The following is a 27,510-nucleotide window of genomic DNA, read 5'->3' on the forward strand; positions in this document are numbered from 1 at the left end:
GAGTCTCTGCAGCACCTCAGCCAAGGCTGAGCAATTCCTGTGAGGCTCTTTCTTTAGGTGAGGTATCCGTACTGAAGTACAAGTTGTTGGTTGGTTTCTTGTCTGCATTTGACTAACTTCTGCTGATTTATGAGTTTCAGTTGTTCAAAATCTTTGTAACTGGAACATTGTTGGCAATGGTACTCCATATGGTATAGAGTAACTTTTTGTTCATGTCCTTCCTGTGTTTTGTTTACATATTTTTGTTCTGTAGCAAATGTTTCTCATGTTACTTGTAAATGTGCCTTTTCTCCAGAAACTTAGCAGATTGCATGTGAGTCATTTATTTTAATTCCAAATCAATTCCAGTCATGGTAGTGGATATGAACTGGCAAACTTGCATTGTGATCTTGAGGTGCAAGTCCACTCAAATGATCATTACTGATGCCCAGATGTGCTTCAGCGTGGATCTGTTGTATCTGCCCATTGCTGGTATATTTAATGGCAAATCTTACACTTAATGATGCAAGTCTTTCAGTTGAATTGGTTTTCTTTAGTTTCATTGGCTATAACTGGAAAATGGTTCATCGTATCTGCAGGATTCGGACTGAAATGTTGGAACTATCTGGTTGTGAATCATCTAGAGAGAGTCATGAGATTAAAAAAGCATTGTGCTGTGTGTTTAAGCATATTGCCCATGAAGTCAAATGAAGTATTTTCTGTGCAGTAAATAATTTTGACCAACCTCTCATTCAGACTGTGAAACTAGCTTGAATATATTTATTAATAAGGGGATAATAGAATTTTCATGTGTCTGTACTGTACTATAAAGGTTTCTGGAATCATTTCAAACAGAAATAACATCAAAAAGAAAAGGCTGCATTACTCTTTTTCTCCTCCCAAAAGGTAGATTTGAATGGAGCACCAAGCATGCAGCGTAAGGATGAAGGATTAGCACAATAAGTTCCAGACCTCTTTCCCCCCCCCCCGCTTTGCTATCATCTCCTGTCTGATTCAGGATGTTTCTCCAGATGCAGGCTGTATCTCTGAAATCATACTGTGGCCAATAGTTGGCACACGTAAGAACTCTGTACATAGTGGGGAAGCAAATAGGAATGGCATGGGAGGATGAAGTGGTGTTGCATGTCATCCTGAGTTTCCTTCCCTTCCCAGCTCATGGTTTCAAAATTGGCTCTGTCCCAGATCCATGGTTTTGAAGTGGGTTTGGCTTTCTGAGAACGGGATGATTTGTTTGATACTGATATAAACATTTTGACTAATTGTTCTTCTTAGTTACTCATCTGTTGTGTTGTGCTGTTTGCTGTGAAGTCTTCCATATCAGCCTTCAGGATCTGATATTACTGAAGTTTGCGGGCTGAGGCTGCAGAGAGGGGATTGTGCCTTTCAAAAAGTATTAACTCCAAGCTGGGATAGAGGAGATAATCCTCAAAAGGCTTGCAATAACTGTATTAAAAATCTTCAGTGGATGAAGAAAGTGCTTCTGCTTTTCTTAGGAGCATATAATCTGTTTTACAGTGTTTTATGGTGCTGTGTGCTAAATTATCTGCTTTGCACTGATGTAGTTGATGCTGTGCAAGTCATTGCGTTGTAAATGTGCTGGAGTAGCACATTTGTGTCACTGTGAGCTATCAAGGTACATCGCTATAAGAACCAAATCTGGCTTATTGCCAACTACAAGTCTGCTTTATGCCTGTAGATATAAATCCAGTGTTTGAGCCTGTGTCTTTATGGAGATGATTACAAAGGAAGGATAATGTTTTCTGCTAGAAAATGCTCTCAATTGAAGGTGTTAATTCTGAGTTCTTCTAATGTGCTGAAGGTGCAGTGCATCTGTTCTCAGCTTCCTGCTGACTTTTGGTTAAGTAGCAGCAAATCAGCCTAATGTAATGTGCATATTGTAGAACTATATATTTTAATACCTGTATTGTGGAATGCTGCACTAAGAAGAAAAACTGAAGTGTTCCCATTTAAGCCTCTTCTGTCTTATGCAAAAATTACCTCGTCTGTAATGAATGCATACCTGAATGTGTTTGAATCCCGAAGTTGAATCTCAGTGCCAAGAACAAACTTCCAGACTTTGAAAGGAAGTGATTTAAGTTCAATTCACCCCTACCTTCAGTTGTCTTTTTGTTTGTTTTTTATGCTACAGTTGCTGCTAGAAGAGGCAAGAGAACTTGCAGCCCATATGGTATTATAAACATTACTCTCTCCCCAGTGCTGTATGTATTTTTTTACAGCCAGCAAGTTCTATGGCTGAAAAATGAAATAGTATTTCTCAAAACAATGTATGTAATTCAGATACAGCTGATGCTTTGCACTTTTGAACAGTGGGTATATTGCATGTAGTCCGAAAGGCTCTATGTTTGTATCTGTTTTAGTCTTGAAGTGGGAAAGAAGGAGATGAGGAAAAAAGTGATTCTCTAACCAATTCTCAATTTCCTCTGTCTTTTTAAGGTTTGTAATAATGTTGCTGTGTACATGCAAATGATGTTAATCAGGAGATTTTCCTATCAGCTTTGTCAACGTTTACATTCGCTTTACACATTGAATTTGCATTTGAAAAGGGCTGTTATAATCAACATTTAAGGGATAACATAGTCAAATTTACATTTGATTGAGTGGAAATGTTAAGTCATTTTAGCTGAGCTGTTGCTAGGAAACAAGCCAATGTTTTCGTATTTTTTATTATTATTACTATTATTTATTTATTTATTTATTTATTTTAGAAATCCATAATGTCTGTTTAAGTGGGAAGTCATCTGGTAGTATAAGAACACCAACAGGCAGACACTGTAACTTTAATGTCTTCTGTTACTTTTCTGGATGCATATTTTTTGCTACTTTCGAGAACTTACAGTGAGGTTCTGGATAAATAAATTTGAAATATGCTTGTAAATGGTTTAGTGATCATCCATGACTGATTTAGTTGTCTGGTGTTTGTTTTTGGTTTTGTTTTTTGTTTTTGTTTTTTTTTTTTAACATAGACATGATCAGCTGTTTGGCTTTGGAAAAACAGTCTGGATATTTTAATGCTAAACCATCTTTTTAGAGGTGCACTAACTCTAATGCCTTTTTTTGGTGGCTAGTGGTTAAAGTACTAGTCACCAGCCAAAGAACATTGTACAGTTGCCTAGAGTGCAGATGAATTTATGTATGACTTTCCAGGGTTTGTGTGGCACATAGTCTTTGACCTTTGACAGAGCGATCATTTTGTGATAGTTGTTATTTTCATTCAAGTAATGTGAATGACTCATACATGGAAAATGAAATCTTCCAGTTTGGGCTGTGTTCTGGCAGTCAACTGTCTATCGAGTTGAACTCCTAATAGCATTCCACAGCTTGGCACTTTGCAGTGTTCATCTAGCAAAAATGCTAATTAAAGGGAAGAATAGTTCCTATTCATATCAGCCTCAAAGCATTTCGAGTGCATTATCTGTGTGGCGCATATAAATGTGGCAATGCCCTGCAACTTGCTAAAGGCAGTTGAAGGAATGTGGCTTCTCACGTTGTGTATGGGAGACACCTCCCTGCTCAGCCAGGCCAGACAGCATCCAGTTTTGTTTGGGATATGCCATCCTCCTCGCTTCACGGACCCCAGAGCTTGTTACAAAGCCATCCATCAGGCTGTCGCACAGTGACTGTGTAGGCAAACACAGCAGCCATTATTCACACATCAGCAGCTCACAGACATTCTTGGACATCCAAACTTCACTAAGCCTGGGAAGAGGGTGGCCCAATTTCAGTTGTTAGCCCATCTTAATCCCTTCAGAAAACAGCCCTAATTCTTATCTTTCCACCTTCATGGTCAAGTTAAGTGGGCGAATGAGCTTCTGTGCTGTGCAGAACTAAAAGGATTCAAGGTTTACAAGTGTGACGTAAACGGCCGTCTTTCTGGCCAGGACAGGAGTGCTACTGGGTTTAATCACACTGACTGCTGTCAGGGCCTGCTATGATCGTAATGCTGTGTGAACCAGGCAGGCATTCCATATCCCTGCTGCAGGAAAGCCCATGGATTCCTTATGCTTTTTTACAGTCTCCCAGCGGTATGGGCTGCATTCCTCAGATTCTGGGCAATCTGTGCATGTAAAATATGTATTGTAAAATGTGATCGGGCAGGGCCTGCCATCTCAGGGGAACAGATGTGGGTTCCATTCAGCTCTTAGCACCTGTTGCATTCCTTACTGGAAAATACCAAATAAAATTGCTTTTTCTCATTAGCAGAGAAAAGGAGGGGGAGGTGGGGGGGAAAAATAAAAAGCCTGCGTGGTGCAATGTGGTTGTAGAGAAAGGTCGGTGTGCTGATTCTTATTGGCATGCTCCTGTGTTTCAGGTGCTGGTGATTGAAAGCCTGCAGTCCTTCAGCAGGTCCTTGTTGCATTTGGGCTCTGGCAAGGAAGGAGGACAAGGTGTAGAGCTTGAGCCCCACCATGCAGCAGCAGAGAGGCAGCGTGGTTGGCTCAAAGTTGGAATTATCCATAGAGAGACTTGCTGAGGAATTCTGTATCTGTGTTAAGTGACTGTTATCTTCCAGGTGTCTTCAGAAACCTGCTGCTGCTCCCGTGTTTCACATGAAATGTTTAAAGGGCACATGCAGATACATTCTGGGACACTGGCCGTTGAGAATGCTTCTGTCTTGCATAGTGCAAGATCACTGTGTGCTCCTTGCTGTTTGGATGCTTACAATTCCTCTATAATTCCTGTAACTTCTTTTTTTTTCTGGAACAATAACTGCAGTATAGAACAGGATATTTTTTTTTTGTTTTTTGCTTTTTCTGGCAATATTTTACTAGAGAGTGACTTTTACAGCATGAAAATGCACACAAAATATTCTTATTTGATTGATTCTGTATATTAAACTTCTGCTCTGGGTGCTGGATTTAATTTCTTGTTATACTGGAATTGGTCCATTGCCCATCTCTGCTCTTAGAAAGATGTACAAAAGTAATTTGTGATGTTATCTTCTACTTCAGAAAGGGTTATTGACCTCATGAAGTCACTGTGAGTGGGTGAGCTCAATTGTTCACCACTGTATTTTCTCGATTAGTAATAAAATATCCCTGCTTGGTTTCTTTTTGCATTGATTTCAGTACCAACTCTTAACTTTTTATTGTTCTTTTCATGGTCCTACAGCAATGCTTACTTATTCATGCATTTGCTGCTTTTATCTTTGTCTTCAACAGGGCACCTCAAGACATGGGACATGTTTTTAGTTGTGTTGATCCTTCAGTATTTTACTGGCTATATATTACATGCTTGTAGAGCCACTGATGTATTACTGCTCTTTTTTAGTTGCAACGAACCCTCTGTGCTATTTCTGTCTTGCAAATTAGTCTCCATTGTTACGGTTATTGCTGACTATCAAGTGATGCTACTTTTTCCCTGTGCTTACAGTATTGTTTTCATCATGTGTTTGTATTCACCTCTTTCAAGAGAGTTTCTAGTGATTATACTGTTGCTAGCTGCTGGCAGCTAGAAGCATACATGGTTTTGGTGAGCCTAATTTGTTTTGTGGTTTTCTTTTTTTTTTTTTTTTTTTTGCATGAAGATGAGCACAGCAGCAGTGGACAACCAAAGGGGGCCTGTAGTACAGTTATAAGAATTAACTTGAGTATTTAATCGAGTATTGTTGAATATAGGCTTGAATATTTACTGCAGTAGTCAAACAGGTTTTGAGAGTAATATTCTAGGGGTGTTATTATCACAATACTTGAAAAATGAGAGAAGCAGATATCCAAAAAATTAGCTGAGTATGCAGTCCTTATGACTCATCAGTGTGTTTCTTTGCGTTAAGACTTTGCAGGAGATAAGCATGACTGTATTATCCTAAAAGCACATTGGTCTACTTGGTGATAAAAGAATTAGTTGTTAAATAGCAATTCAAATGTATAATCTGTTAGCAGCTTGAGGTGTCCAGTATGTTTTGTTTGAAGGGTTGCAGGACTCCTAACACGTAAGTAAAAAGATTTCCGACTTGCATTCTCAGTCCTCTAAGATGTTGTAGCCTAAGGGTTATAAAAGGCCTAGGCTACTGTTTCCTAATTGATACAGCAATATTAATGTTTCTGTTTGGAAAAAGTTGTAAAATTCAACTCCAAATGTACTTCAAGGTGTACAGAAGGAAATTTTCCAATCTCTTTAAAGCCTGCCGCTAATTCTTGCTCAGATGTGACTGTGCCAAAGCTCTTGTAGATACTATTTATAGTACAAGCAGGCTATGCTTGATCACAGTCTTCAGTTTGGGGGAGAGTAGGCAGTTGTTCATTGAAGGCAAATATTGGCTCTGTTATAATGATGAAATTGCATTTGTGGATGTGATGAGAAGCAAAATCAGATTAGTTCTAGTGACTTTTAGTTCATAGTTTTTAGTTATGTTTGAGCTTCCTGACTCTTCAATTTTCTCTTCAGAAGGCGGCTCAAATTCTTGGAAGTGGTTGACACTCCTTTAGTTTGAAACCATTTTGCCTTGTCCTATGACAACAGACCCTGCTAGAGAGTCTGTCCTCTTCTTTCCTCTCCCCTTGTAGCTCCCCTTCAGATACCAAAAGCCTTCTCTTCTCCAGGCTGAACAGCCCCAGGTCTTTCAGCCTGTCCTTGTAGGAAAGGTGGTCCATCCCTTGGATCATTTCTGTGGCCTCTGGACATGTTTGTATGAAACTTCCTGCCTTCAAGGTGAAGAAGCAGCCCGTCTTTGTGTCATAATGGACAACGAAAAAAGATGTGAGAGCACGGTTTTCCATTCTATTTCAATACTAGAAATATTTTCTTATGTTTTTCCTTAAATGTGTGTCATTGTATGGCTTTTTTAGATAGGACTGTTGCTGGAGTCTGTGTGCTGAGTTGCTGATTTTCATACTGCACCACGAGCATGCAGTTGTCCCAGAAGGCACAATTGCAACTCTTCTGTCCTGCATTTTTCTGTACGTATGTGCACCCAACCACCTACTTCTGTGTGGCTCCTCCAGGAACTGGGAAAAATAAGCTTACCAGGGAATTGATACAACTTCAGTGTCAGCTGATTGTTATTTTTAAGCATCTGATTGACTGGGCTCATTCCATCTCCAGTCCAGCAGGAAAACTCAAATGGTCTTCCCTCTGAAGTGTAATCCTCATTTAGGTGAATATGAGCCTGATTTTTGGTAGGAATCTTCTAAGTGGATGTTATCACTTCCTAGTCCTCACGCACAGAAACTCTTTCCCTGTGGGCTGATTTTTAAATGTCTAAGCAATATATCTAATGAACTGTCAGCTATGCCACTTCTGTGAGCTCTCAACAAAGCAGAACTATCTGAGGCTTCAAGTTTCACGGAGAAATAATATTTCTGTAGAAGTAACTTCTGTATCGCCTTATGGGGCTTAGTAGTGAACTAACCTCAGAATTCTGCTTCAGCTCAGAAAAAAAGCCCCCAACCCATTGTGAAAGATTAGCTAGACACCCCAAGCAGCACTTGTTGGACAGCAGTGCTTGCAGGAATCTGGTGGTGGTGCTTGCTAGTCTGTCATTTCTTCTCACCCAAGGTCTTGCACCTTCTCTAGGCTGTACCTGTAAGAACTTAAACTCTTTGGCATGGTTATTGCTTCCAGCTCTTCTGAGGCTATTTGCATACAAAGTTTCAGACCTAGGATTACATCTTCATAAGTTGCTTGCTGCCTCTGGGAAGCAATTTTTGAATCTTCTGAAGGCAGGCCTGGCCTGTGCTTTGCCTGGAATGGGCATTGAAAAGATTGAAAAATCATGGGGTTTGGCTTTATGCCCTGTTTTCTGATCTTGGGGAAGTATGTCAGCTGCCTCTCCTTTAAATGGTGCTCACTGAATCGTGGGTTATTAGGATCCCTGAATCCTTTAAGTTGGAAGGGACCACAAAGGGAGGGTCAACACTGAGCTCAATGGATGTTGGTATGGAAGTATCTGAATTTAAGTAGTTGTCCACATTGGCTGAGATAACATTCCAGGTCACTGCATCTCTTACCTTTAAATGTACTCCCATAATCTTTTTTGTCTGCACCCATGTCCTGTTTAGATACTTGGTTGGAAATGCAAAAAGATGATCTCGTTCCTGGAAAGTTCGTGGTCAGCTCTTATCCTAGTGCACACAGTGTTCTTCAAACTGGTGGCTGGTCACATTCTGGCACAAAATGTTCTACCTGATTGCTGTAGTTATATTAAATAATTTGGTGTCATACTGCAACACCTGCAGTTTCCTTAGGATTACTTGTTTGAACAGGGTTTACATCAGATTGAGAGCTGTTTTTCTGGCTTCATTCTGACGGTACTGTCCTTTGGCTGGTGCCAGCATCCTGTTTTTTGTTTTCAATTTTAATATTTGGAGGTGGTCTCAGTGTTGTTGGAGCTTGCTGTAGCCAAGGCAATCCAGAAGTGGTCTGAAGGCCCTTACAGCTGCAGTGAGTAGCTATCAAGGTAACCTTGTGTCTGTTGCAGCTCTACTTCCTGACTCAGCTGCTCATGCATCAAACCAAAGTGCTCTGACATCAAACTTGTCAATAAAATGCTACCCTGTATGGGGTAATCCTATTATTAAATGTCACAAATGGCAAGTGGAATATAGACTTAAATTTTTTTGTGTAACCAGAGCCAAAAGTATTAATTGCCAGAATGTGCTGCTGTTCATGCAGCTTTCTACCAACACACAGTGCACCTGTGCATCAGTGTTGCCATTCATGGAGAGCAGAAATGATTAGCTGCAAAATCGAACAAGTGGGCTGGTGTGAATTAAGCTTTGGACTGTGTACTCATCAGTGCCATGGTTTTGTTACTACTATCATTCCTGTCAAGCATTTCTCCTCTCTGCACTTGTCGAGGTTGTCATTTAGAGATGGTGCTATAAATTACACCTAGATTATGAAAGCATTACTTTTCAGTGTTGCTTCCAAAAACGTTTTTATTGGGGTGGTGGGGATGTTTGGTGGTGGGGCTAGGGATAGAGATAGAGGTGTTGTTCTGCTTATTTCTTTAAGTTGACTTCAGATTATTGCCAGTAGAAATCCAGGTTAAAGAAAGGGGAACTGTAAAAGCAGCAACAAAAAAGGCCCTAGGTTTAAAAGCTGGGGCGTCCCTCTGCTACTTGCTGTGGCTCCCTGTCTGCTTGGATTCCTGCTGATATTGAAAATGCATAGTAATGTAATAGTGAAGCATCTGCTGTAAGCTGTGTAATGAGTTAGAGCTGCCTTGGCCATCTCCAGTATTATGATGAGCCTCTACTGAATACTTAAGAATTTCTTCAAATCAGTATGGGCATCTGAAGCCTGCCCAGGTGATTTTTTTCCCTTCTATACACGTTACCTTCCATTGTGTGCTTTGAATCCTGTGTACTCAGTGGGCAGTGTGGAAAGCTACCAGTCCAGCTGTGCTGAAAGGAACATTTCAGTGCACTTAGGGCACCCTTCAGTCCTAGATGCAGAATAAATGGAATTCCTCTTCAGTCTTGGGAGGTGGCAAGTGCTTCCTACCTCGCTGTGTTTGTGCTCTTAGATGGAGATGTTTTCAGGAGGAATACAAGACAGTATTTGGAGTCTTCTAAATACAATGCAAACTCATCCTGAAAGTGTCCTCTTCCCACACCCTTTGGCAGTGCAGCCACCTGGCGCTTCATTGGTGATGCCCTCAGAGAGTGAGGGGGATGAAAATGTCATGCCACTGAACTTGTGTTCTTATGGACGTGGTCTGTGCATTCACTTCATGTTGGTGCTGTATGGAATGGTAGATCTCCCCTCCAGGTGCTGCTCTTTCATGTGTGCATCATTGTAATGACATTTTCAGTTTTTCAGAGATGAAGTTCCACAGGTTTTGATCAGGAGTACTTGATTCTCATTTGGTTTACATCATACTTCTCAATCTGAATATAGTTTATTGACTTAATCTTTTCCACTATCTTTGAAACCTAAATCTTATCTATGATACACTGTCTGTTGATACACTGAGGAGAAATATGAAGTGACTGTAAGGGCCTCCATTATAAAAACAGACTAGATCAGTTTGGTTGGAAGGAACCTTCAAGGATCCTTGAACCCAACTGCCTGATCTCATGGGGGCTAATAAAAAGTACATTCACAAGGGCTCTGTCCAAATGCCTCTAATACTGACAGGCATGGGATATCAGCCACCTTGTTAGGAAGCTTTTTTCAGTGTTTGGTAAAAAATGTTTCCTAATGACTAGCATGAACCTCCACTGGCCCAGATTTGTACCATTCCCTCACCTTCTATTACTGCTTATCAGGGAGCAGAGCACAGCACCTCTCTCTGCCTCACCTTCTCAGGGAGGTGCAGGGAGCAGCAAGGTCACCTCTCAGCCTCCGCTTCTCCAGTCTGGACAGCCAATGTCCTCTGCCACAAAGATGATCAGAGAGTTGGAGCAGCTTGCCTGTGAAGAAAGGATGAGGAAGCTGGATTGCTCCTTCTGGAGAAGAGTAGGTTCTAGGGAAATCTTGTTGCAGCCTTCTGGTACCTATAAAAGGCCTACAAGAAAGCTAAAGGGGGACCTCAATAGGGGGTGTAGTGAAGGGGAAAAAGGGTTGAACTGTGTAAAGTTAGTTTTAGATTAGATATTAGGAAAATATTCTTTACTAGGAGGGTGGTGAGGCACTAGCACAAGGCTGCCTAGAGAAGCTGTGGTGCCCCATCCCTGGAGGTGCTCAAGGCCAGGTTGGATGGGGCCCTGGGTTGCCTGAGCTGGTGGGTGGCAGCCCTGCCTGCAGCAGCAGGTTGGGACGGTGTGCTTCAAGGTCTTTTCCAACCCCAACCGTGATGTGATTCTCTGACTGTCCCAGGACATGCCTCAGAGCCCCTCCTCTGGATGCTTTCAAGGAATATAACATCCTCTTTGTACTCTGTAGCCCAGAACTGCAAATAATATTCAAGGTGAAGCTGCACCAGCATTAAATAGGCGATTCTCCTGTTATGACCCAGCTATGCCATGCTTAACGTGCCCCGCGATACGTGCTGAGGCAGATGTGCCCGATCAGATGTGTCCATTGCAGTAGAGTGGGCCGGGGCAGTGCCCACAGCCTGCAAGAGGTTGAGGAGAGCCGCCATGTGGCCATGCTGCAGTGCTGCCTGAGGCCTCCCAGTGCTGCAGGCCTGCTGCTGCCTGCTTGGATTGTGCTATGGCTTTTGCTCCGTAGGTATTTGTTTTTCAGGCTTTCTGTCTTGGCTTTGTGATGCACGATGAGGCAGGTGAAGGAAAACATCATTAAACCGCTGTGAGATTTATTCTCGTCACAATCCAAACAAACTGGTTTTACATTGCGGGAGCATGTAATTTCTTTACTTCAGAGCGCTCGTTATATTTTGGCTCTGCCTGATTTATGGCAGTGCCTGGCCTAGGTATAAATATTAAAACAAGATATCATAAATAGAGTGTTGGGAAGCCAACATCTGGTTTAGATAATGTTTTTCTGAGCTTGAACTTTCACTTTATTCTGTGCGCAGGTTTTAAATCCTTTCTTTAAACTCTAGCCCAGCTTGGGTACCACATTCTGTTGCTGACTGGAATGACACTTGGAATAAGAATACTCTAATAAAATTCACCAGTCCTAGGTTGAGTGTATATTTTTGTAGCTAAAATGTTAAAATTCTGTAGCTAATGTGTGGGTGTGAGAATGCACTTCGTAATGAGATTGCCAATTCTATTATTGCTTTCTGTCTGTTGTGACTGTGAAGCAATTTCATACTAAGTGTTTTTTGCTTTGACATTTAGTCAGGAGGCCAAATACCAGCATTGCAGTGGGTTTTATGTAGCAGCATAGTACTAAGAAAGCTTCCCCCTGACTTTATTTTTTTCAAATTAGATAACATTGAATTATTAAGGTTGGAAAAGGCCATGAAGGTCATTAAATCCAGCCATCAACACATGGCCACGAGGTTATGTCTATTATTGCTACATCTCCACGTTTCTTGAGCACCTCCAGAGATGGTGACTCCACTACCACCCTGGGCAGCCTATTTCAGCGTCTCACTACTTCTTCTGAGAATGTTTCTTAATAACCAACCTGAATCTTACCTGATGCAACTTCAGGCCATTATCACTCATCCTGTTGCTGTTACCTGGGAGAAGCAGCTGACCCCCACTTTGCTACAAGCTTTCAGGCAGTTGTAGAGCAGTGAAGTCTCTACTGAGCCTTCTCTTCTGCAGACTGAACATTCCTAGTTCCCTCAGCTGTTCCTCTCAAGACTCCTGGGCTCCAGACCCTTCACAGCTTTGTTGCCCTTCTTTAGACACACTCCAGGGCATTAACATCTCTCTTGTAGTGAGGAGAACATGCTAAGAAAAAGTCGTCATAGGGTTTTACCCATGTATGTTATGATATTTTAGTAGCTTAAAAAAGCAATAAAGCAGTAAGGACTCTGTTTTTCTGTCTCCCATAAATAGGGAGAAACAGGCAGCTCAATAGACTGCTCGTGTACTGTAATATGTTCTTCCCCAGATTTGAACTTCTGCAACAGAACAAGTGTTTCTGTCATACTCTGTAATCCTACCCTCTCATGAGATATTCTGAGAAACCTCAGATATGGCATATCAAAATTGTAAACCACAAAGCATAACCCCTAATATAGCCCTAGGGCAAATCTCCGTCTTCTGAATTGCACAGCACAACAGAGATCATAGAATAAAGAAATATTCTGCCTTGGAGGGTTTTTTTCCCCTTCTTCCTAGTGAGTTTTGGTATTTACAGTATCTCAGCTCTCTGCAGACTTAATTGAGTCAATTAAGATTCTTAGACTTGATTCCCCCAGGTGAAGGTTTAGAGTTTCTTTTTTATTTTTTCTTGTCCATTTTCCCAGCCACTGTTCTTTGGTTTTCCCTGGCTATGGAAGTTGTAGCTAGCTGGTATTTTGGTACAATTTGAAAAGCTCTTTTAATTGCAACTGGCTCATCTGCTGTATGTGTAAGCATGAATAATTCCTGGTTTCATTTGCCTTTGTTTCTATTTCTTTTCTTGTGGTCTATAGTCTTCCAGCACTTTGAACTGTCTTCTGAGTTCTTTCTATTTAGAAGTCAGCCTCCATGTTTTTCATTAGTCTTAACTGCTGATTTCTTACACCTTGCTGCAAAAACAGTGGGCATGACAGTATTTCAGCCTTTCTGTGTTCAACTCTGTGCCTTATCAGTGCTACTACCATAGAGTTTACTTGGTAAATATGTGTGGCTATTGATGTTGAAACAGTAGGTCTCTTTCAGGTCTGTAAGCCATGCAGTGTTCTTAAATATTTCTATTCTCTGCTAGCTAGGTGGTTTCTCTTGCTTGGCTTCTTGCTCTGTTTTGGGACTGCGTGAAAGTGCCTGGTATACCAACAGGCTGTGTTTTTGTGAGCGCTGTGGCATGTGCCTGCCTTGTGCTGAAGTGCATTTGTCAGAGGTTTCAGTTTAGTTATTTGGACTACATCACATGGGACGTTGCCAAAGAGCATCATCTTGGGAGCCCAGGGCAAGAAGTGTCGTGACTGTGGGTACCAGGAACGCTTTTAGCTCCTGCACACAAAAGAGCACTTTCTGTTCTCTGAGATCAGACCTCTGCACTTGGCACAAGGAACAGCATTGTTCTTGGTGGTGTACTTCGCATGTGACTTGGATTGTTTCTTGTATTTTAAATACTATTTTATGTCAGTCACGATATTTTATGTGTTCTCAGAACTCTGCAATTACTTATTTGGGGAAAAAAAAAAACAACAAATTCACAAGGAGGCATTGTGCTGGTTATTGATAATGATTTGGATTACCTGAATTGATCATCAGGGACAAATTTAGCTGAAAATAATATAATTTTAAAAGGATAATGTAGAAATCTGTCTCCAATCCTAAGAAGTGTCTTAAAACAAACTGAGGTGGTGGTTGTAGTTTGTCCTGTAGGCCTGATCTATAATTAAAAATTCTCTGCTTAACTGGGAGCCCTGTTTTATGCCTTGTTTTAGTGCATCTATGGCTAAAGTTTTGGGAATGGCCCACTCTGCCTAAACTTCCTGAGCAGGCAAGATTACAGGAAATGTTTGGCAAATTTGTTACTGGATTGGCAAGAGGAGCAGGTGATAATGACCCTCCAGACCAGAGCTAGGAAAGGGTGCCCAAAAGAATCCTGAACGTGGCTTCTGGATACGTAATGACTCCAAGTTAACCATGATTTGACTTCAAATAGTCATGTAAATATTAGCTAGACCTTAAACATTGCTAAATGGTTGGTTTGGAACTTTACTTTGAGTTTAACCTGGCAATGAAGTTAGCAAGGTTTGCATCCCAAGCTTCTTCACCATTAAATACTGTTGTAAATATATCTTTGTTTGCTTTGACAGCATTCATTTATGTTGATTTTCTCCTTTGTAGTGGTTTTTCACTTTGTGACGAGCCTGCGCTGTCAGCAGTTTTTCTCTCTGTTTAATAATGAAGATTGGTAACTTTTACAGTATATAGGAAAAACGGAGAAAGCTATAAGCTTAAGCGTGCATGTAGGGCAACTGAGCCTGTACTTTCTAGCCAGAATTTCTTTCAAAGGATTAAGTATGTGACAGGAGGATGACTTCTGGGGAAAGGGAAAGAATATAAAGTGGACACTGAAATAAATGTTGTGCGGGCAGCTAGAGCGCATGTGGGAATATGCAAAGGTTCCTGTTAGCAGTGGGTTTTTGGTGCTGCTCAGGTCCTCGCATTTTCATGTGCACAAATGGTGTGTCATCACTGACACGTGAAGTGTCCAGCAGCATGGTCAGGTTGGGTGCGTTTTTTGAATGTAGGGAAAAGAGGAATTGGTTCATACCTCTGTGATGGGGGATTTTTGACTGTTTTTGTTGAGGCGATGCCTCATATCAAGAAAAAGATCTTGTGTTGGATCTGGTAGACTTCAACACTTTGCTGTTGAATGAGAATTCCCAGTCTCTCAGGCTGACTTTAAAGCAGCAAATCCAAAACTTAATTGGTTTTGAATCCCTGCTGCGTAAGGGAAGTTTCAGTTACTCCTTAGTTGACCCCATGCTCCAGAGAAATGAGTTATGGGGTAAGAATCCTCTGGGCTTGATAGCACAGAGATAGCTCTGCTCAAATTGCTCCTATGGATAATCGTGGTTCAGAGTCCCGCATAGAAGTGGCTGTGTGCAACTGGGGTTTATGTTTGGGCTTTGGAGCCAAGCGATCAGCCCACTGTATACTCTTCCCTCTGCTTCAGCAGCTCTTTAAAGTTTAAAAATTTTATTGGAAAAAAGTGAAGCAGTAAACATTGTTACAAAAATTTGGTTTACAGACAGGGAAACTTCACTGTATTGGTCTACGCTGAGACCCTTGCAGAGTTCTGGTTTTGGGCTTCTATAAGCACCTATCTAATTGTGGGTTTAACACTCGTGGTACCAGTCATCTTAATACTTGGTAAGCTGCTTCAGTGGTTTATTCTCACTGTTAAAAACATGTACTTTATTAGGAGTTTGGACCCCTCAGAATCCAGCTATGGAATCTCTCTGCTACAGCTTTCCCACCCTACTCCCTGGTCCCTATTATTCTCAATTCCCTAGTTTTTCCTGAATAAATGTGTCCTGGGCAGACATCCCACCTTCACCATCCTGTTAATACTGAAGACGTTCTCGCATTATTTTGGGATCTTCTGATGCAACTACTGTCTTTTGGATTCTTGCATTCCAATTCCAATCGGAGAAAGAAATTGCAGAAAGTATTCATTGTCTGTAAACAGACAACAGTAACTTGCTTAAAGACCTGAACTTTAAAGTCGCAATTCAGAGTAACTGTGCAGTTTCAGTTCCTTCTCTCAGCAGGACTTTTCCCCCAGTGCTGGAGCACGAGGCAGCACCCTCAGAGGCTGCCTTCTGCCTGGTGTCTAGGAGCCTATGGCTGTATGGCACCCAGCTTAGCCACAAGTGAAGGCAGCAGGCAGCCCATGGTTTTGCCAAAGGCGTACTCTTTGCTGAGTAAAAAACTAACTAGATGGCCAGGTGCAGAGAATGATAGTGAATGGGGTTGAATCTTGTTGGCTATCAGTCACAAATGGTGTTCCTCAGAGGTCAGTTTTGGGGCTGACTCTATTTCATATCTTTTTTTATGATCTAGATAAGGGGATTGAGTGCACCCTTTAAGTTTGTAGGTGATACTAAGTTGGGAAGAAATGTCGATCTGCCTAGGTGTAGGAGGGCCCTGCTCGTCTCAATACTTAGTATTTTTTAAGCTAAAGCATTGAGAGCCCTATCATTATAGTTCAGGACATGAAGGTCAGGTAGGTGGTTTTACACCAATGTGTCCTGCCCGGGGAGGAGTGCTGCAGGTAGCTAAGTTTTAAAAGCAGATGAAGAATCGTAGAATCACCAAGGTTGGAAAATACCTTTAAGATCATCCAGTCTAACCATCCACCTGTCACCAGTGTTTCCCGCTAAACCACTTCCCACAGTACAACATATGAACGTTTTTTGAACACAAATCAGTGCTGTTTTCTCAGCTTGTGTGTCCCTCTTTAGGGCACTGTGAAGATGGTGTCCATTTTTCTCCTAAGCAGCGCAGAAAGCCTATCTTACTGAAAGTTGTACCATGTTTGTCCTTCAAAATGCTGTTTAGTTTTAGTTAGTCTTCAGCTTCGTTTCCAAAGGCAAAACTTTTTAATTTTGTAGGAGTTAGTCTGGAGAGTTTGGGAGTTTGAAATACTGTGCATCTGTAGACTTGGGTGCGAGTTGGTGCTGTTTCAAAGTCTAATGGAATCAGGAAGTAAATGGTACAGTGTCATAATGCAGTCAAGTGTGTTTGAATCTTCCCATCTCTGCAATCAAAAAATGTTGGGGATGGAATGACATCTGGACAAACACTGGAGTGACACCTGGCTAGCTCTCAGCTTCCTGCAGCAGGCAGATGTGAGGTGCATGCATCACCAAACCCTATCAGTGCATTTTGAAAAATTGTGATTTCTTTTTTTAGTGTAAGATAGCAGAGGTTATGTTATGGGAGCATCCTGTTTACTGAAATTGAAAACCACTGCTTGCGATTTCTACTTCTTGAGATTTTCTTCATGGATTCTACTTATAGCCTCAGCCTCAAGGGAGAGAAGAAGACAAGGAATTGTGCTGGGCTGCATTCCAGCACTTTTCTCTTGGGGAAGATGCAGAAAAATCTCTTCCTATACTTTTTAGGAAAACACATTTCCTAGAAGCATGTTATGTCTCCTTGATCGCTGCCTTTAACTGCGGTACATTGCTCTGTTTCATGGTAGGTGGCTCCAACAAAGAAGCTACATACTGCTTAGAAGAGGCACTTTTTGCAGAGTTCTGAACTGACATTTTTAAAAACCACGTGGTTTAATGGTCCCTGATGCGAAAGAACGTGTGCTTTGTCAGTGTGAATGGTGGATTCTGGTATTTCACACATTTTGCTTTTGTGGATCACAGAAAAGAAACAGCATCATCCTTTGCAGATGGCTTTGGAAAGGGATCCTGGTTTTTCTTTTAAACAGATACGAAATACAAACCAAGTGACTGCAATACACCTGACTTTACTAGCAGTTTTATTGTCTGTTTCACAAGGATTCTGTCCTGTTTTTTGCTGGCCAGAATTTTAAGGGTACGCTGAAATAGCACAACTGAAGAGAGTGACTGTAAGTGGAAGAAGTGTTACTTGAAAATATATCCCCATCCATCACAGAAGTGGAGGAGGCATTTAACAGAGGTACCGTGGCAGTAATTGAAGGATGGGTCTCATAGTGTACACTAGAGTCGAGTAAATACATACAACTTAGGCAAAGTATTTTTTTTTTCAGTGTAGGGAAAGATCTTATGCTAAGAGAGAACTTAAGCTGCTTGACTAGAATTGAAATATATTATTCCTGAAGCCTTAAATACCCGTGCGTACCGCTACTTGCGTGTAGTTTGTCCTGTGGGCGTGTTTTGGTGTAGCGGAACTGCGGCTGTGGGCGTTCCTGCCGCAGCCCGCCTCGCGTCGGAGCGCGCGTCCCGCCGGGCGGCAGCAGGGGGCGCTGCAGGGCCGCCGATGGCTGAGGGGGGCGGCTCCGCCCCGCGCTGCAAATGCGTCCCGAGTCATTGTTAAAGGCGAACAGAAATCATGACAATTTAAAAAATCCCACCCACTCTGTTTACAGCGCAGTTTTATTTTGCAAGTGTCTGGTAGAAAAAGGCTGACTGGACGATTGAGACTGCGCTGTATTAAAAGCCTTTAAGAAACTGCCTCTGGTTTTACTTACGAAGAGTGGGTGTTCTCCTGTGAGCTGCGGGGTCCCTCTGCATGCTGCCTTTCCCCAGGCTTCTAAGAGCCTTCATCACTGGAACCTTGTCTTCCCGCAAGGCTCAAGGCATTGGAGTAATTGAGGATGCCTGGAAACAGTACTTTATATTTCATATAGGGCAAGTGCTTTGGCACTTCTCAGTGAGTTTTGGCTCGGTATCCTGCAGTTTTCCTCCCTGCACATTACGATGGGGCCGTGTGGCAGGGGCCTCTGAAGGTGCGGCTGCTTCATTGTGTCTGCAAATCAGTGGCATCAAACAGTGCTTCTACGCCATGTTTAACCTCATAGGAATTAATGATGGCTTCTTTTTTGGTTGGCACATAGCTACTTTTGTAGCTTCCATTGTCTCGTTTTTGCGTTCCAGACTCAAAGCGGTAGGAACGCTACTGCTTTGACACTAGGGAAACAAAAAAAGCAGGGGTTGTGGCAAAGTCCTAACAGCTCTGTTGATGCTGTCCAGTTAATGCAGGTGGCCTGCGTTAGGTGGTATTTTGGCACAGGCTGCACTGAGCAAGTGTGCACTTCTAGGGCCGAGCTTTCATTGATTCTGCTGGAGGGTGTTCTCCCAGTTATCTGCAAGTCATGACCCACAGCCTTCTGATGCCGAGGTGACATCTCTGTGGCTTACCAAGGGTGAGTGAAAATGAACAAATGCTGCTGTGAGCACCTAGAAAGTTACTCCAGAATGTGTTGGAGGTTCCCTCATCCCTCTGGCTGTGGATGGCATGATGCTCTCTGTGCTAGATCAAGATGCGTGCGTGAAAACCTGTATGAGGGCAGGAGGACATCAAGGCATAGTGTGCGTGTGCATGCACACTCAGGGAGGGCTCTTTGCAGACTGATTGAAGGCCTTTGCCTTTGGGCTTAAACCGCAAGCATCAGCATTTCATTCATTAGAAATAGACTTTAATAAAAACACAGCTTTTAAATTTAGTGTAAATTGCGCTAAACCATCTTGATTCCAAAATAAGTGTTTCAGGTGATTCTGGGTGGTTGCTTGGTTGCTTTTATTTATTGTAACATTAGCACGTTACAGAAAACAAATGGTTGGCAGCCTCAGCTTTCTCAGGAGTGAAGGGAACAGAAGGCTGGAGAATGACACAGTTGTATTTCAGATCTTATTCTGCATCTATATACAAGTAGTGACTTTGGAAACCAACCAGAATTTTTGTTTTCAGACAAGTTTCACCCAAGCCTGCCTAATTCTGTAACCAAATTGAAAACATTTTCTGAGAACTTATGAAATAATTTCTTAATTGTTTTTTTTATACTGCTCTGTCAAATTGAAAAATAAAGGTGTTGGGTCCAGGAACTCATCCACATGTGAGTGTGGAGGAGGGAGCAAGGAAAAAATCCGTGAGGGTTATCGGTCAGCAATAGACAGACCATGGAACAGCTGAAAACATGGAAACAATTTCCTCCCTAATTTGGGCAGATTGGAATGCATCCCCAAAATCCAAACGGAAATAGTAAAATTTAAAAACTTTTTATTAGTGCCTAACCCAGCTGCACCTGGCCGGCCTAATTGCCTTCAACCTGGTCATTACTCAAAGGCATGAAGTTTAGCCACCAACAGCATTTATTAATGTATAATAGGAATTTACTTGTAAAACAGAATTATTGGAATGGTGTGATATCATAAAGAGTGAGGTGCTGACATTTTAGATTGTTTTATATAGGGATGTTGAGTTATAATTTAGGAGTTGGTTATTCTTTGGGTGATTAATCATTCTTAGGTATAATTTAAATGTCTGGTGGAAATACAAAGAATTAATGTTTGTAATGACCAGCTCGTGAAACACACTCACGTGAATAAGGTCGCGTTTGGTTTTTGGACAGCCTTCTTCTCCAGCTTTTTGCAAAAAGGTTGGTACAAAAGCTGGAAATGCTGAGGCAGCAGATGAACGCAGTGTTTCAGCAAGGCAGCCCCTCACTGATTTCTGTAAAGATGTCAAAGCCTAAGACCATAAAAGTGCCTGCAAATTCTCCCCTTCATATCAATGGTGTGAAAAAGTGAATACATTAATTCTGGTGGACCTCAAACTTAGAATCTGTCAATATGATTTCAGTGATTAATGGTTACAGACTTTTACCTACCTCATAAATATAATGTGCCTTGATTACAGAGGCATGTTAGCGCTGCTATAGTTAGTTATGTCAGCACTTCCATTGTAAACCCTGTTTCTTTAGGGGTTTATAACTCCATCATAAAAACTCACTCTGGGATGAAATTTATACCTTCGACTTCTAGACTGTAAGCAAGTAATTTAAAATACAGATATACTTTAAAAAAAAAAAAAAAACAACAAACCAATGGTTGTATAAAGTTAGACACTACCATGGTGGGGTTTTCTTTTTCCCCTTAGTCTATACCGAGTATTTCTGCAGCTGAGAAGTGACTTTGTTTCTTAAGATGAGAGGCTGCTGCTGCCTTTTGCTCCCTAGTGGAAGTCAGGCTCAGTGTCAGTGTGTGCATTTATATGCATACATACGTATATGCACATAAATATTTTTAAAATGTAGTATGTCTGCAGTAGCTTTCTAAAAAAAAATCTTGCGGTGTTAATACCTCAACGCTTTTATCTGCAACATAAACCAACAATAAACACCAATTTATAGATAAAATATAATTGCTGCAATGGAGTGTGAAGGTCAGTGGGAAAAGCATTAAAAACATATTCAGTTAAATACAGGGATCTAAGCATGATCCTCACCTAGATTAAGTTAACTTATGTAAACCCGCAGAGACTGCTTGGAGCAAAATATCACTGACCCCCATCTGTGATTTCACTTTTTTCTTTTATTAAAAAAAAAAGTGTACTGCTTTAAAAAGCATGTTTTAAACAAGTACAAACATTTGGAATTTTGTCAGTGGTTTTACTTTAATTATGCTTTGTGCTCCTTGTGTCTAGTGCAGTAGAACAGACCTAGAGAGACTTGGTGGTCAACACTGCTGTGAGATGTCTACTTTTAAAATAAAGTTTTGAATGCTTTTTGTGGCCTCTTGTAGTCATTATCTCAGTATTAAATGTACTTTTTGTTTGTCTGTGGTTTGGGTTTTTTTTTCCTTGCTTTTATAGATTGAACGCTGGTGTTCAGATTTCAAAGCAAACTACATAAGCTGTATTTGTAATGTACCAGAATGGTGTTTCTGTATTCCAGGCTGATGATATGGCAAATAATGATTGGACCTTAATGCGTGGCCTCTTCCCAATAGGGATGCTTGCAAGTACTTTTTGTTTCCATATGATTATATGGAATATAATTCAATACATATAATTAGTTAGCATGTCTTAAGATTTATCAGTCTTTTCTTACCTTCCATGTAAGTGAGCAGCCTCCCTGTTTTCCAAATACTGTTTAAAAAGGAGAAATGAATTTTCATCCTTTTTTTTTTTTTCCCCTATGTATTTTCCATTTGTGATATGAGTGGAAGCTGCATAGAGTGGTTTTGATTCCCTCCTCTCTCATATTTCCTCCCCTCTCCCCCACTATCTGCAAATAAAAAGCCCAATCCTCCCCAAAAGCAGCTTGTACTTATCAGAGAAGGAACCTGGAATCTCAAATAGCTTTATTTATAAAAGCAGAGGGAGTGGGTGGTGGGACGCTAGGACTAAACCTTCTGAGGGCAGGCATCCGGCTCTCACAGTTTACTTGGCTGGTTGGATATCTTGAAAGCCTTAATTTAAAAGTCATCTTACAATCCTTTTTAATTGGCTCCAAAATAAGTAGTTGAGCATTTGGTCTGATAAGGAGGTTTTTGGCCCTATGTGTGCCATAAAATCAGCAAAAAGAGGGATCTGTTTAATAGAACAATGATGCTGGGCTTTTTTGTTATTAGGGTTTGCCCTAAACAGGATTTTCCCCTTAAGGCAGCAGTAGCACACCATAAAAAGGGGCATTCCTTCACTTTGTGGCAGCAAGGCTTTAACTTACTGGTTTTTGGATATTTTCTTTTTAATGGGCAGCAATAACAGGACTTACATAGGGTGGCTGCTATAAGTACAGTACGTGGTGTCTAAGATCAGGGTGCTTTGCCTGCAGTGTTTTAGTGCCTTTTGTTTATAAAGGCCTGGGAAAGAGCATCTTAGAAACGCCAAGGTTCTGCTCCGGTGTTTGGGAACTTTTCTGGATGTGGAAAGTTTGTAGATGGGATAAAGTCCACCCAGTTTTGCTGACTTCTACACTTCAGTTCTTACCTCACAGTTCTCAAATCGGTGTACTTCCAAACCCAGAAGAGTATTGTAGGCAGTTCACAACTAGAAAACAGTCAGCAAAAGCCAGCAAATTTAATTGAAAACGTGGAATTAAATACTTCCATGCACCATTAACTTTGTTGCTATAGAAATGTCAGCCTTTCTTTGCTCCCACGTATCTATTCGTTAAGTAGATGTGGTTTTTATCTGAGGGTATATTCCTGCTTCCCCAAGAGCTTCAGTTTACAGCTGTGCAGACTATTTATTTGGAGAAGCTGCTTTCTTTGTACCACGCTCCTGTGGTACCTCAGCTCCTCTTATCATCTCTGTTTTCACAAGATGGTTAAAGCCTCCTCCTGTGTAAGCTGCAGTCGGCCCTGACAAGCAGCATGTCGAGCAGACAGGCACAGCCCCCTGCTTGGTTCCTGTGCGCAATTTGTCCTGGGAAATTTCATGTAAGCCCTGTGTTATAATTTGTTATAAGATTGTTTTATGGCTGCTGAGATTGTTAATTACCTCCTCATTAAAATTCCCTTGGTAAGTTATTTGCCTATTAGTGAATTAATTCTGTGAATTACTTGGCTCTAAGAAGTCTGAATTCTGTGGCATTCTGTGGTTTTCTAACACGGTTTTAGTGCATGGAGCATGCTGTAATGTCAGTGGCAGTCGGATGAGCTTGAAAACAGATTCAGCCGTGCTCCTGAGAGCTGGAGAGCCTTATGGGGCTGAACACTTCTGGTGTGCTAGATAACACCGATCAAAAATAAAATGTTACAGAGCTTAGGGATATGCATTAAGAAGCAGTTCTGAGCCAGTTCTGTCACTCGTCTGCTGAAGAGTTTTTGGATATAATTCAGTTTTCTGGAAGTTACTGGAGTCGTCTTCTGTTGAAGCTTACCTGTCCCTGTGATGTTCAAACTGCATGAGGTCCTCTCTTTTGATGTTTTTTATAGAACTTGTTTGAGCTAGACCATCTCACTGCCTTTGCAAGATAGGAGAAAAGGAGGGCGCTTTGGGAGAGGTGAAGCTGTGTACTTTGTCCCTTCTACAGAAACAGACCTGCTCATCACAGCATCATAGAAAGGTTTGGGTTGGAAGGGACCTTTAAGATCATCTAGCTCCAGCCCTGCTGCCATAGGTGGGGACACCTTCCTCTAGACCAGGTTGCTCAAAGCCCCATTTAGCCTGGCCTTGAGTGCCTCCAGGGTGGGAGCATTCACAGCCTCTCTGGGCAACCTGTTGCAGTCTCACCACCTTCACAGTAAAGCTTTTCTTCCTGATACCTAGTCTAAATCACAGTTTGAAGCCATTTCCCCTCATATTTTTGCTACATATCTTTATAAGACGTCCTTCCCCAGCTTTCCTATAGGCCTCCTTAATATATTGGAAGGCTCCCGGACCCTTCTTTAGTCCAGACTGAAGAGCACCAGCTCTCTCAGCCTGTCACTGGGAAACCTGATGCTCCCTGCTGTCATCAATAATCTTGAGGTAGGATGTGTCTGCTCTCTTTGGTACAGTGGGCTCGCAGTCGTGACCTAGCAGGAAGGAGTGGAAGTATGTATTCTGACAGCATGCTCTGTTTTGGATGTGCAATAGGGTGTAAGCTGAGTCTGTCTCTGAAGAAGCAAGTTTGTTTAGAGGTCTTATGCTAAGATACATGTGAGGTCTGGGAAAAACACACATCAGTTGGCAGCAGTTGCAGCTGTTCTTCTTGATGTGTTTGAGATCCTCCAAAACTGGGGAGCTACTCTATAATGCAGCCCATCCTGACTGTTTTCTCTAGCTGCCATGAACTCTTTAAAGCTCCCAGTGCAGCTGAGAGCTCTCAGAACCTCCAGCTCCTGGGGACAGGGAACTCTCTGTCCTTCCTGAGCACGTGCTAAAAAATTGACAGTGGCAGAAGCAAGGTATACCTGGCTAGGAAACAGATGCATTTTCTATCTTTCGGTCTCCACCTGCAGTGTAATGAAATTCTCTTGTGGTATCTAGCAACAAAATGGCCTGTCAAAATGCCTGCTAGTGACACTTCCTTCAAAAAACTTTGGTGACATTTGGCATGTAGTATTAACTGTGAGAACCTGAAGAGCATTTCTGAAAGGTCATTTAGATATATGAGAAGGATGTGTCAGAATCTAATGATCTTTCTGATGATTGTGAGGGGCGCAGAGAGTCTGCAGAAAGATAATCTGGGTGCTAATGAACTTTACAGTGTCCAGCTCTGTGGAGGTTGCTTTAATGCCCTACTTAGCTGCTGTGTTTCTGTTCATTCTGAAGTATGGATGTCACTTGAATACTGATAAAATGCAGGAGAGAACTTTGGTGGCTTTTTAGGCTTTTTCTTTACTCTTTTAGTGAAGGCAGGGACTTATTTTTGCAGCAGGGAAGTCCTTCGTTATCTTGGTGGATTTCTGACATTCTGAACTCCAGGATAACTGTGTCCTTTTACCTTTTCAGTGCAGTTCATTTGTAGTTGATTCACCATGACTTTTCAATTTTTAGAAGACCTTTGGGATTTAAAATTTTTGAGATAAGATGGCAAAAGAATTAAATGCACTATCGTTAATCCTTTGCTTCAGAAGGAGTGAGGATGGTTTTTGTGTGTGTACGCATGCATGCATATGGAAACTGACACTCAGGTAATTTAGAAAGTGGATACTTTAGTGGGCTCTTGACAGTCACCAAGGCTTGAAGCTTTTTTTTAAAGGACTCTGCAAGCTGCCTAAGTTTCATAAGCTGAAAGTAAGCTCGGTTATAAGGCATTGACTTTGTTTTAGTCAAAATGTTAAACCACGTGAAATGTTTCAGTCTATCATGCGAGTGAAGGGGAAGGCACAAACTTTTTCTTTGTTAAATGGTATTACTGTGAAGGTTTAGCAAGTCCAAACTGCTTGCTTTTTTCTTTTTCTAATGCAGTCTGAGCAGTCTGTACAAAAACAAACCCCTTAGGATCTGGCTGTAAATGTTTGCTTTTGAACTGCTACAGCTTAATACTTCTGAGAATACCAGCAGGGCAGACGTACTACTGTGACTGCTTTGCCCTTAGGTTTCAACATTTTCCCCAAAGAGCAGGTAGCTGCGGGTGAATTAACCTGCCACAGAGTCGCACAGAAAGAAATGGAACACAGTCCTTTTCATCTTTGAATATTCTTCATGTTGCCTTTACTTTGGGCCATGTCTGCTGGCATTCTGCAAGTTCTTGAATTTTTTTTTAAAAGCTAGCAACAAATCGTAGGCACAGGTCAGACTGCAAGGATTTTTGATTTTTCTTCCCCCGCTGTTTACCCTGGAAAGGGAAGAAGGAATGTGTGTTTGATAAACCAAGGGATACAGACTATCTAGAAGACTTTTAGATGCCATTGTAAAACTTTTGCTGTATGTTTCTAAATGAACAGGCAGAGCCCTACAGATTTAGTGACGCTGCTATGACACAGGAATATATTTGCCAAACAAGAAAAAAAGAGTTGAGTGAGTTTTGCCAGTACTGTTCTACATTTAGTTTTACCTTTTAAATGCAAGGTTGGATTTAATTTGCAAGATGATGGTGAGAACCTTGTAAGTAGCTCGTGGTCCACAGGTCTCTTGACAGCTCAGGCTGAAAAGGGCCAGGTGGAACTGTTGAACCTGTAGGTGAAAATGTGGCATTCCAGGCTTTTTCTAAAAACACAGATGCTATTTAAAAATAGAGAAGATGGAATACTTCATTAAAGACACATCAAGCGCATAGGTATTATATTGCTGGAATTTGTAAATGTATTTATTCAGGTATGCAGAGCATAAGAATGTTCCCTGCAATTCTGAAGAGCGTTACTGTTCGTGGCACTTTTAAGAGTCAAACATACTAGCTACTTTAATCAGGATAATAATTTAGAGTGTCAAAAGGGTAGTGTACCTTCTCAGCGTTTCCATTTGGTATTATTTTACTCCTTTAATAGTACTTTATAGCTCTCAACCTTACCTCAATTAGCAGTACTGACAGATGCTAGTTCAGCATTTTACCTCTCGCCAGTAGGGCTTTCTTTAGAATAAATGTCAGTAATTTTATGCTGCTAATTTGAGGTGATATACCTACATGTAAAATTACGTTTTAACTTTCTTGTTACACTTGCAGTGAGAGATGGCAGCATAAAGAAATATACATGAATGCTTCTGAGAGATAGTTCAGGACTGGAAGGTTCATTATGGAACTTTTATGGCTAATTTTGAGATGTACTGCCGTTTTTGTTAACTCTTTCTTTTGCTATCCATCTATTTATGCTGTGTCTTTCTCTTCCCCCTTGAGACTTTTTAAATTTAAATATATATTTATGTGCTTTTTTTTTTTTTTTTTAATCTTTTCAGAGGCTTGGGGCAAAGGTGGGGCTTTGAATGCTTTAAATCTTTAAATGCTAAGTGCTACTTAATAAAATAATTTACTTTGTGAGAATATTTGTTACTAAACTAAAAACAAGTAAAATAAGGAAACGTTTCTTCAGAAAAGCGTTAAGCAAACTTGCTGATGGGAAGAAAGCAGATGGAAAATGTTTCTGAGAAGTATGCTGCTGATCAAGCACAATAGTCATGACAATAGTAATGATTGGTATCAGCAAACTCCATCAAGAACAATCTGCACTTGTGCATTGTTTTCTAATTTCCACACAGAATAGCGGGGGAAACTGCGTGAGAGGGCAGAGCTGCAACTTTAGATGAAAAGACACTGCCTTATGAAGTGTTCTGTACGTTAGTTGTGATCCATTTTTCAAGAGGGTGTATTTGTACCAGTGTAGTTCCGTAGTTCAGTCTTCCTTGAATCTGGTATTCTTTTTCTTACTGTTCAGCATAACTGCAGATTTTCTCAGCCAGCTGCTAAATTACAGTTTATCTGTTTGTTAACAAAAAAATACCTCTTCTGTGTGTGCTAGTAACTTCATATGAAGCAGTGTATCTGGTCGTATGTTCTGACTGGAAAGTGAGCCTGTCGCAATTGTCAAGTGGGAGGAAACGGATGCTTTCTACTGCAGCCCAAAAGCCAATCTCCCAATTGAAGTATTTATCAGGATATTGTTATAGCAAACAAAAAATTTCTAAGTTGTCAAGCTCCTGTCTTGGTATA

The 27,510-nt window shown here is 41.2% G+C and overlaps 1 protein-coding gene across 2 annotated transcripts in view; it reads left to right on the forward strand.

Moving 5' to 3' along the window:
* JAZF1 (JAZF zinc finger 1) overlaps positions 1 to 27,510 on the forward strand; it is a 171,365-nt gene that overhangs the window by 16,614 nt on the left and 127,241 nt on the right. The window lies entirely within an intron of this gene.

Source organism: Centrocercus urophasianus, unplaced genomic scaffold (assembly GCF_019232065.1).
Source record: "Centrocercus urophasianus isolate 14NV4802_14NV808 unplaced genomic scaffold, USGS_Curo_1.0 seq_16, whole genome shotgun sequence".
Classification (NCBI taxonomy): domain Eukaryota; kingdom Metazoa; phylum Chordata; class Aves; order Galliformes; family Phasianidae; genus Centrocercus; species Centrocercus urophasianus.